Source organism: Mizuhopecten yessoensis, unplaced genomic scaffold (genome assembly GCF_002113885.1).
Source record: "Mizuhopecten yessoensis strain PY_sf001 unplaced genomic scaffold, ASM211388v2 scaffold401, whole genome shotgun sequence".
In the NCBI taxonomy this organism is placed as follows: domain Eukaryota; kingdom Metazoa; phylum Mollusca; class Bivalvia; order Pectinida; family Pectinidae; genus Mizuhopecten; species Mizuhopecten yessoensis.
In genome coordinates this window covers 774,490-783,995 of record NW_018403528.1, presented here as the reverse complement: position 1 = coordinate 783,995, position 9,506 = coordinate 774,490, and positions in this window count along the sequence as shown.

Sequence of the window (9,506 nt, the reverse complement as noted above, 5' to 3'; positions counted from 1 at the left end):
TTATTTCTTGGCTCTGTTGTTGGTGCATTAAGATACAATTCTTATTTTGGAAGTATTTTTATCAAAAAGTCATAGATTATAGAAAAGAAATGTGTGTTTTGATATCTTAAGTTATGCCAATGGGTCATTACACATGTACATTGCAGTTCTAACAATTATACCTAACATATTTGGAAAATAAATTATTAGGCCTTCGTAGACGGATTGTAAGTCTGCTGATAACAATTTAGGAAATCAAAAATCTAATCTTTATCAAAGCCAACGACTTGCATTTTAATAAATTTGAAATGATGATATCCTGTCACATTGATACATGTATACATATTTATATATATATGTAGTAAGAATTGGCCATGTTATTGTTTTTACTTTCAATATTAGCGATATCCCGTACGCGACGTAAGTGAGTAAATAGAAGTAATTACTTCATCTTATTTGAATAAGAGGTTTATAATTGATCCAATAAACAACAAAAAAAACGTTCTTCGGTACGGTGAGTGATAAATTTCTTTTCATTTAAGTTAAATCCTTGTAGATTTTATGGTCTGTTCGTTGTCTTGGTGTGGATAATTAATATATCTATTAATGCATAGCCAATATAGAAAACAACTAAAAACTCAAATACGGTGTGAGAAGAATTAACCGATGATCACCAACAAAAATTGGAAAAAACATCTTAATTGAGTAACAACAGAAATCCAAAGGTGAAAATAGAAGAACCGGATGTGAAAACATGTCTCGTCACCACATGTGGTGGTCTTCTTTATCTACTACATGTGTCATCCGTCATGTTGTCTCACGCCATCACATGTGGTACATTGTACCTGTCAGTGTGTCTCTTTACAAATATTCGCTACATATATGAATAAAAGAAGCCAAACATAGAAATCATTTTTTTTATCAAACGGCAGTTGAAGTTTAAAAAAAAATCAAAAATAATCCGAATCATTTTTTTTTTAAACATAGGTAAAAGAAATAAAAGAGAGTTTTATGCCTTTTACAACCAATATAACGTTACAAAAGCACAAATTCCGGACACAGCAGTTAATTCATTTGAATAAATGTTTCATACAAAGATAAGATTTATGACCGACTGCGGCACTGATAGTTCTACTAGCAGAGCCAACTTCCTCGGGAGGTAAAATTCTCTCTAGAAATGCGTACTAAAGATAACACATGAAAGTTCAAACGTGTTACTATCATGGAAATAGTTATGGCAAATTTTAGAAATTGATCACATTTGAAACCATTTCGGGTCTGCGTTCCTATCTATTAGAATATTTTTTTATCAATTTCAAATATTATTTGGTTCATGCCATATCAAGATCAATTCTGACTATAACACGCTTACGGCGATTGCTCACGCGAGGAGTCTATCGATCCCACAGACTCCAATGAATGGAGATGTAGTAGAAACGATATATTTTTCAGGCACTGCGTATGCCTTGCATTTTGCAACATGCACGAAGATATCATTCCAAATCTACAAAACTGCATCTGCAAGGCAATTATTGTGATTAGTTAAAAACCTGATTGCATTTAACTCTTATTTTCAAATTTGGTTTTGTACCTTAATTAACTTCCATTTATAACAGATGTCACAAAAAAAATGTAAATTTTCTGGTTTTAGCCATATGGGTGTTTTGTTCGGTTACAATCAATTCAGCTTCTCTGAAAGGCAAACTCTTGGTAAATAAGAATGATATAAAACAGTGCTGGTTATATCTGGTAATGGGGAAGGTTAACGATGCCGATGGCAGTGCTGTAGAATGAATTTATTGCGGAAAATATTGTCTTCGAAACTAACAGAACAATCTAAAATGATAAATGTGCGTGATATATAACAGAACGATGGTTATGAATCTTTAGGTTTTGAAACTTTGATTAACGATGATCTACAGACAATATTTAATGATTGATTGATATAGTTTTCGTTTGAATTTGATTGTTTTGATGGATCAGCTACAAAACTGGTTAACAATTCTTCGATATCTTTTGTATTCGGTACATTTGATAAACACTTGGCTGGAATCCCGAGCCTGCATGTTTGGTGAACGTATCGTTTCTGATCTTTCTTATCTGAATGTGTGCATTAGTTTCATTAACTGCTGTGCTGAACATATTTATTCCATTAGGCATATTAGTATTTTTGTTTACGTAAAACATCGCTGATTTCAACGGCATGTCGATTGACAAAAAAAACACCTTTTCAAATCGTATATACACGTTTTAAGCCCACAATCACCAGTCACTGATTTAAACACGTTCTCTGATAATGAAACGTCAATTAAAAGCTTATATGGACGGAACAGTACTCTAAATTGAAAGATTGCGTCATAAGTGCAGCAATCGAAGGTTATTTGAAGCTCAAGTTGACAAATAAGGCCAGACATCATCAGCAAAATCACGAGACAGGTTGTACTTGCTGCACGTCTCTTAAACCAATAATTGCAGTCGATGGGTTTATATAGCAAGGATGGCACATCATTACTTAGATGTTCGATACATTTCTTCGTTTATTTGTCGAACTTGTAAATTCAAAATTGACTTATAAGCCAAAATGCTTGCATATCCTTTTTAAGTTTTATGAATAATTCAACAGCCATTTGGTGCGAAGTCGGCGTCGAATATACCTTGTTAGGGTGATTTAAATAGCGACGTACAAAATGATCCACGATGCATTATTTATTATAAAAGAAATTCGAAGTACACATACATGGACTAAACATACAATAAATGAACAATGCTATGTTACGATACACCGTTTTAGCATACAATTTTCTGGAATACAGATCGTTCGACAAAAAAAAAACCACTAATGAACATGAAAACTACCAAAAGTATACCACTTTAAACATCATCGTAAAACAGCATACTCGATGTTTTATCTCAAAGGAGGGGAAAGTTTAGTAATTTGGAATAAAGATTAAATATGTAGTTGTTGTATGTTTATATATATACCTGAAGAACCCCTTTAAACTGATAACCTGAAGAGCCCTGTGAGGGGTGAAAGCAGCTATTCTTTTAGTCGGTCGTTAATCTTAATTTTTCTATATATATACATATATATATATATATTTAAATCTCGAGTAAAAACTATTCAATATGAACTATTTACAACGAATCGATTCCTTAACACAGCAGAAAGCAATAGAATGCCTATATTTTGGAAATTCTTTAAGATCACAATTAGTGGAAGATATTCAGACAAGAAACATGAAAGACTTAAGAATGTATGCTAAAAAAATTCAACCAGCATAAATATTAAAGGAATACTTTGTCTATTCCTTTTAGATATATCATTTATCAGCTTTTACCAGAACTGCTTTTGAAAAAAATCGTATTAAGTCACAGTTCATTTCTATGTTAGGTTGGTGGTTCTTCTCTTACATTGTACAATATAAGTTTATATACGTGATGTCTGTGTCTGGTTCATGGTTCTTAGCATAATATATAAGCTTTTGCTGTTGACGTTGTTATCAAGACAAAGTAAGTAGTTCTCAACATACAATATCAGCCTAAATGAGGGATATCTTTGTTAGGTCGTGGTTCTTAGCTTAAAATATCAGTTTAAAGTGATTATGTCTTTGTTAGGTCGTGGTTCTTAGCTTAAAATATCAGTTTAAAGTGATTATGTCTTTGTTAGGTCGTGGTTCTTAGCTTAAAATATCAGTTTAAAGTAGTGATGTCCTTGTTAGTTCATGGTTCTTAGCTTAGAATATCAGTTTAAAGTTGTAATGTCTTTGTTAGGTCGTGGTTCCTAGCTTAGAATAGGTTCTTACCTTAGAATATCAGTTTAAAGAAGTGAAGTCTTGGTTAGGTCGTGGATCTTTGCTTTAAATATCAGTTTAAAGTAGTGAAGTCTTGGGTAGGTCGTGGTTCTTAGGGGGGATTATAAGTTTAAAGTGATGATGTCTTTGTTAGGTCATGGTTCTTACCTTAGAATATCAGTTTAAAGTAGTGAAGTCTTGGGTAGGTCGTGGTTCTTAGGGGGGATTATAAGTTTAAAGTGATGATGTCTTTGTTAGGTCGTGGTTCCTAGCTTAAAATATCAGTTTAAAGTGGTGATGTCTTTGTTAGTTCATGGTTGTTAGCTTAAAATATCAGTTTAAAGTGATTATGTCTTTGTTAGGTCGTGGTTCTTAGCTTAGAATATCAGTTTAAAGTAGTGAAGTCTTGGTTAGGTCGTGGTTCTTAGCTTACATTATAAGTTTAAAGTGATGATGTCTTTGTTAGGTCATGGTTCTTACCTTAGAATATCAGTTTAAAGTAGTGAAGTCTTGGTTACATTGTAGGTCGTGGTTCTTAGCTTAGAATATCAGTTTAAAGTGGTGATGTCTTTGTTAGGTCGTGGTTCTTAGCTTAGAATATCAGTTTAAGGTGGTGATGTCTTTGTTAGGTCGTGGTTCTAAGCTAAAATTATCAGTTCAAAGTGGTTATCTCTTTGTTAGGTCGTGGTTCTTAGCTGAAAATATCAGTTTAAAGTAGTGATGATTTTGTTAGGTCGTGGTTCTAAGCTAAAATTATCAGTTCAAAGTGGTGATGACTTTGTAAGGTCGTAGTTCTTAGCTTAAAATATCAGTTTAAAGTGGTGATGTCTTTGTTAGGACGTGGTTCTTAGCTGAAAATATCAGTTTAAAGTAGTGAAGTCTTTGTTAGGTCGTGGTTCTTAGCTTAGAATATCAGTTTAAAGTGGTGATGTCTTCGTTAGGTGGTGGTTCTTGGCTTAGAATATCAGTTTATAGTGATGATGTCGTTATAAGGTCGTGGTTCTTAGAATAAAATATCAGTTTGATATAGTGATGTCTTTGTAAGGTCGTGGTTCTTAGCTTAAAATATCAGTTTATAGTGATGATGTCGTTGTAAGGTCGTAGTTTTTATCTTAAAATATCAGTTTAGAGTGGTGATGTCTTTGTTAGATTGTGGTTCTTAGCTTAGAATATCAGTTTAAAGTGGTGATGTCTTCGTTAGGTGGTGGTTCTTGGCTTAGAATATCAGTTTATAGTGATGATGTCGTTATAAGGTCGTGGTTCTTAGAATAAAATATCAGTTTAATATAGTGATGTCTTTGTAAGGTCGTGGTTCTTAGCTTAAAATATCAGTTTAAAGTGGTGATGTCTTTGTTGGGTTGTAGTTCTTAGCTTAGATTATAAGTTTAAAGTGGTGATTTCTTTGTAAGATCGTGGTTCTTAGCTTAAAATATCAGTTTATAGTGATGATGTCGTTATAAGGTCGTGGTTCTTAGCTTAAAACATCAGTTTAGAGTGGTGATGTCAGTGCAAGGTCGTGGTTCTTAATTTAAAATATCAGTTTATAGTGATGATGTCGTTGTAAGGTCGTAGTTCTTAGCTTAAATTATCAGTTTAGAGTGGTGATGTCTTTGTTAGGTTGTGGTTCCTAGCTTAGAATATCAATTAAAAGTGGTAATGTCTTTGTTAGGTTGTTGTTCTTAGATTAAAATATCAGTTTAAAGTGATGATGTCGTTGTAAGGTCGTAGTTCTTAGCTTAAAACATCAGTTTAGAGTGGTGATATCTTTGTTAGGTCGTGGTTCCTAGCTTAGAATATCAGTTAAAAGTGGTGATGTCTTTGTTAGGTCGTGGTTCTTAGCTTAAATATCAGTTTAAAGTGGTGATGTCTTTGTTAGTTCATGGTTGTTAGCTTAAAATATCAGTTTAAAGTGGTGATGACTTTGTTAGGTCGCGGTTCTTAGCTTTAAATATCAGTTTACAGTGGTGATGTCTTTGTTAGGTCGATGATCTTTGCTTTAATTATTAGTTAAAAGTAGTGAAGTCTTTGTTAGGTCGTGGGTCTTAGCTTAAAATATCGGTTTAAAGTGGTGATGACTTTGTTAGGTCGTGGTTCTTAGCTTAAATATCAGTTTAAAGTGGTGATGTCTTTGTTAGTTCATGGTTGTTAGCTTAAAATATCAGTTTAAAGTGGTGATGACTTTGTTAGGTCGTGGTTCTTAGCTTTAAATATCAGTTTACAGTGGTGATGTCTTTGTTAGGTCGATGATCTTTGCTTTAAATATCAGTTTAAAGTAGTGAAGTCTTGGTTAGGTCGTGGGTCTTAGCTTAAAATATCGGTTTAAAGTGGTGATGTCTTTGTTAGTTCATGGTTGTTAGCTTAAAATATCAGTTTAAAGTGGTGATGTCTTTGTTAGGTCGTGGTTCTTAGCTTTAAATATCAGTTTAAAGTGGTGATGTCTTTGTTAGGTCGTGGATCTTTGCTTTAAATATCAGTTTAAAGTGGTGATGTCTTTGTTAGGTCGTGGATCTTAGCTTAAAATATCGGTTTAAAGTGGTGATGACTTTGTTAGGTCGTGGTTCTTAGCTTAAAATATCAGTTTAAAGTGGTGATGACTTTGTTAGGTCGTGGTTCTTAGCTTAAATTATCAGTTTAAAGTGGTGATGTATTGGTTAGGTCGTGGTTCTTAGCTTAGAATATCAGTTTAAAGTGGTGATGACTTTCTTAGGTCGTGGTTCTTAGCTTAAAATATCAGTTTAATGTAGTGATGTCTCTGTTAGGTCGTGGTTCTTAGCTTAAATTATCAGTTTAAAGTGGTGGTGTCTTAGTAAGGTGATGGTTCTTAGCTTAGAATATCAGTTTAAAGTGGTGATGTTTTTGTTAGGTCGTGGTTCTTAGCTTAAATTATCAGTTTAGAGTGTTGATGTTTTAGTAAGGTGGTGGTTCTTAGCTTAAAATATCAGTTTAAAGTGGTGATGTCTTTGTAAGATCGTGGTTCTTAGCTTAAAATATCAGATTAAAGTGGTGATGTCTTTGTTAGGTCGTGGTTTTAGCTTAAAATATCAGTTTAATGTAGTGATGTCTTTGTTAGGTCGTGGTTCTTAGCATTTAATGTATGTTAAAATTGGTCTAGTCTTTGTAATGTTCGTGCTTTTCAGTATAAAACGTTACTTTAAATTCGTATTGTCTATTTTAGGATCTTGGTTCTAAATATAGAATGTTAGCTTTTACTGGTGATATCTTTGGATGCCTTTGGTTCTTAGGATAAAATATCAGTTTAAATTGTTGGTGGTGTATACGCTCCATGGTTTTGAGCATATCAAGTCAGTTTAAATGGGTTTTCTTTTAAGTTAATACATATATTTTGTTCTGGAAAGTTTTATCTTGTGAACGCCTTGCTATGATAATTCCAAACTGCTTTGTTTTAAAAATGAAAATAGGAAATAGCAACATATCAACATTGGACGATGATCGCAATTTCCACGTCTTACTTGAACCCCGTTTGAGAAGCCTAGAAGCACAATACATTTCAAAGTACCAAGGACTTAGGACTTGCCAAGAGAATAAGAAAATTGTATTAGACTCAGATAAAGATATCGATTAGATATAATTTGATTTTCTCTCCACACTAGTTGACGGAAACTGTCATGTGTGGGGTTTTACCACGGGAAGGGTATCCCAGACCACAAATTATCCACTTTAGATTGGTACTGTTTTATTGACCACAGCTGAGTACGCATACCAAATCTAGCCGAGCAGGTTCCACCTAAATTAATTATGGAAACAGAAAAAACACCACAGGGAAATAACACACAAAATGTATACATGTATATGCAAAAGGTCCAAAATAACAGGGAAAATAACAAAAAGAACCAGATTAAAAAGTAAAATAGCTTACAGAGATATTACATCACAATTTCATTGTAAAAAGGGTCCGGATAACAGGTACTTCATATATGATATCGGAATAAAGAGTGAAATGGTAAATAATCCGGAAAACCTAGTTCAATATATTTCAAATGTCAAAATATTTACATGGCCCCGGTTGCTCAAATATTTGTTAACTTTAAAAATCGGTTATTGGAAAATTCTAATCGTTGGCACTAAAACCCAGGGGCTTTCAAAGCCAAATAGATCCTTAAAACACATCAATCTTATTTGTTTCTGCCGGTTTTATAAATAAAGTTACATCAGATGCTATTTGTTTTGTTTTATTCATATTTTAAATTTTCCAATAACCACTCAGCCTTTGAGTAATTTGAGCCATATTAGTTAACGTTAATTTCACGGTTGTTTCATTAGAAACATATTGACTTACCGTACTTATGGACTTAAAATTTAACGGTTGGTCCGGTTTATAGTTCCTGTTTTGCCAATTTAACTATTGGTAGATATGTCGTCTTGACCTTTATGCACAAAGCCATATTTTGTGCTCTAAATGATACAGATAGGCTTCGTCCTGAAGAGAATTCACGTCAGCGTCATAACCGAATTTTCGAAATATCCGACGTCAATGTCTCCTATGAGTTTATGAAGACTACTTAACTATGTCTAAAGTCGTTAACTGTCTACAAAAGCTTCTGAAATTGACAGGGCCAGGGGGGCCGCATGTGTTGCCTCAACACTTATCATTCGGGAGGGCGTGGTTTTATTTCTATTTTGTTATGACGTTTTATGTTGTCTTTCTTCTTGTTTTGGGGCCTTCTCGTTTCCGACCACTGCAGCTTTGGGTATCGGGAAAAGAATGCACCTGCTGTTATCCACTGCATGTATCGGAGGAGACGACTAATGTGGGAACCTTCTGTAGAATTGGGGATTTGCTTTGGTGTCCTATATTTAGGGACACAAAAACGACCAAAATAAATCTGCTGCACCCATTGCAATATTTGGGATCTTTATCTTTCTTTCTACTTCTTACTACCTTTTATTTCCTAGCGCCTTGCTTGGCAACACCTCACTTTTGGCCTGAATTTTGAGCGTTCGCCCAGGTGAGGAAGGTAATGGGTTATGTTCGAAGCGAACCGAAGCCGCATTTCGTCCTTGTATCTTGTCGCCTGCACATCAAAAGTGTCCCAAACCATTGAGTGTATAGTCCGGATGCCTAACACAGCTAATTGCCGTTACGAAATTTAGAAACCCGACAAGTCCAGGAGACAAACACACGAAGAAAGTATCGACTCGTATTCTAGAGTATAGACAGACAGAATTGTTTCACACACTCAATGACGAGATTTTGTAGAAGGCTCGGATTTTGTTTACAAGACCGTTTCTAGTGATTGTTACATAAATTTGTAAATATATAAAATGTCAAAAAATGAAATGAATGAAATGTCACATCATCATGTCATTTCATGTCTGGAAACCCAAGATTATATCGAATCATGAAACAGATGATGTGTCTAAAACATTTAGAAAGGAGTATTTAATTAACACGAGACGCTTTGTTGTCTTGTGACACAGATTACATTTTAACCATGTCATTTTTCATATGAACAAAATTCGTTATGAGATTGAAGAATCCAGGTAAATTCACGAGTTGACTTTTTAAATCCTATCAACTTATTAATTAAGTGTCATCTGATGCATAACTATGCGGGATCCATTTAATTATTTGTTAACACTCATTTATCTATTTGTTCACTTATTTATCTATTTATATGAATATATTTAATAACATATACATATGTTTGAGACGGTCTACAAATGTTTAGATTTTTGTTTGATGGGGTGTTGTTGGGGGGTGGGGGGTGGGGGGGG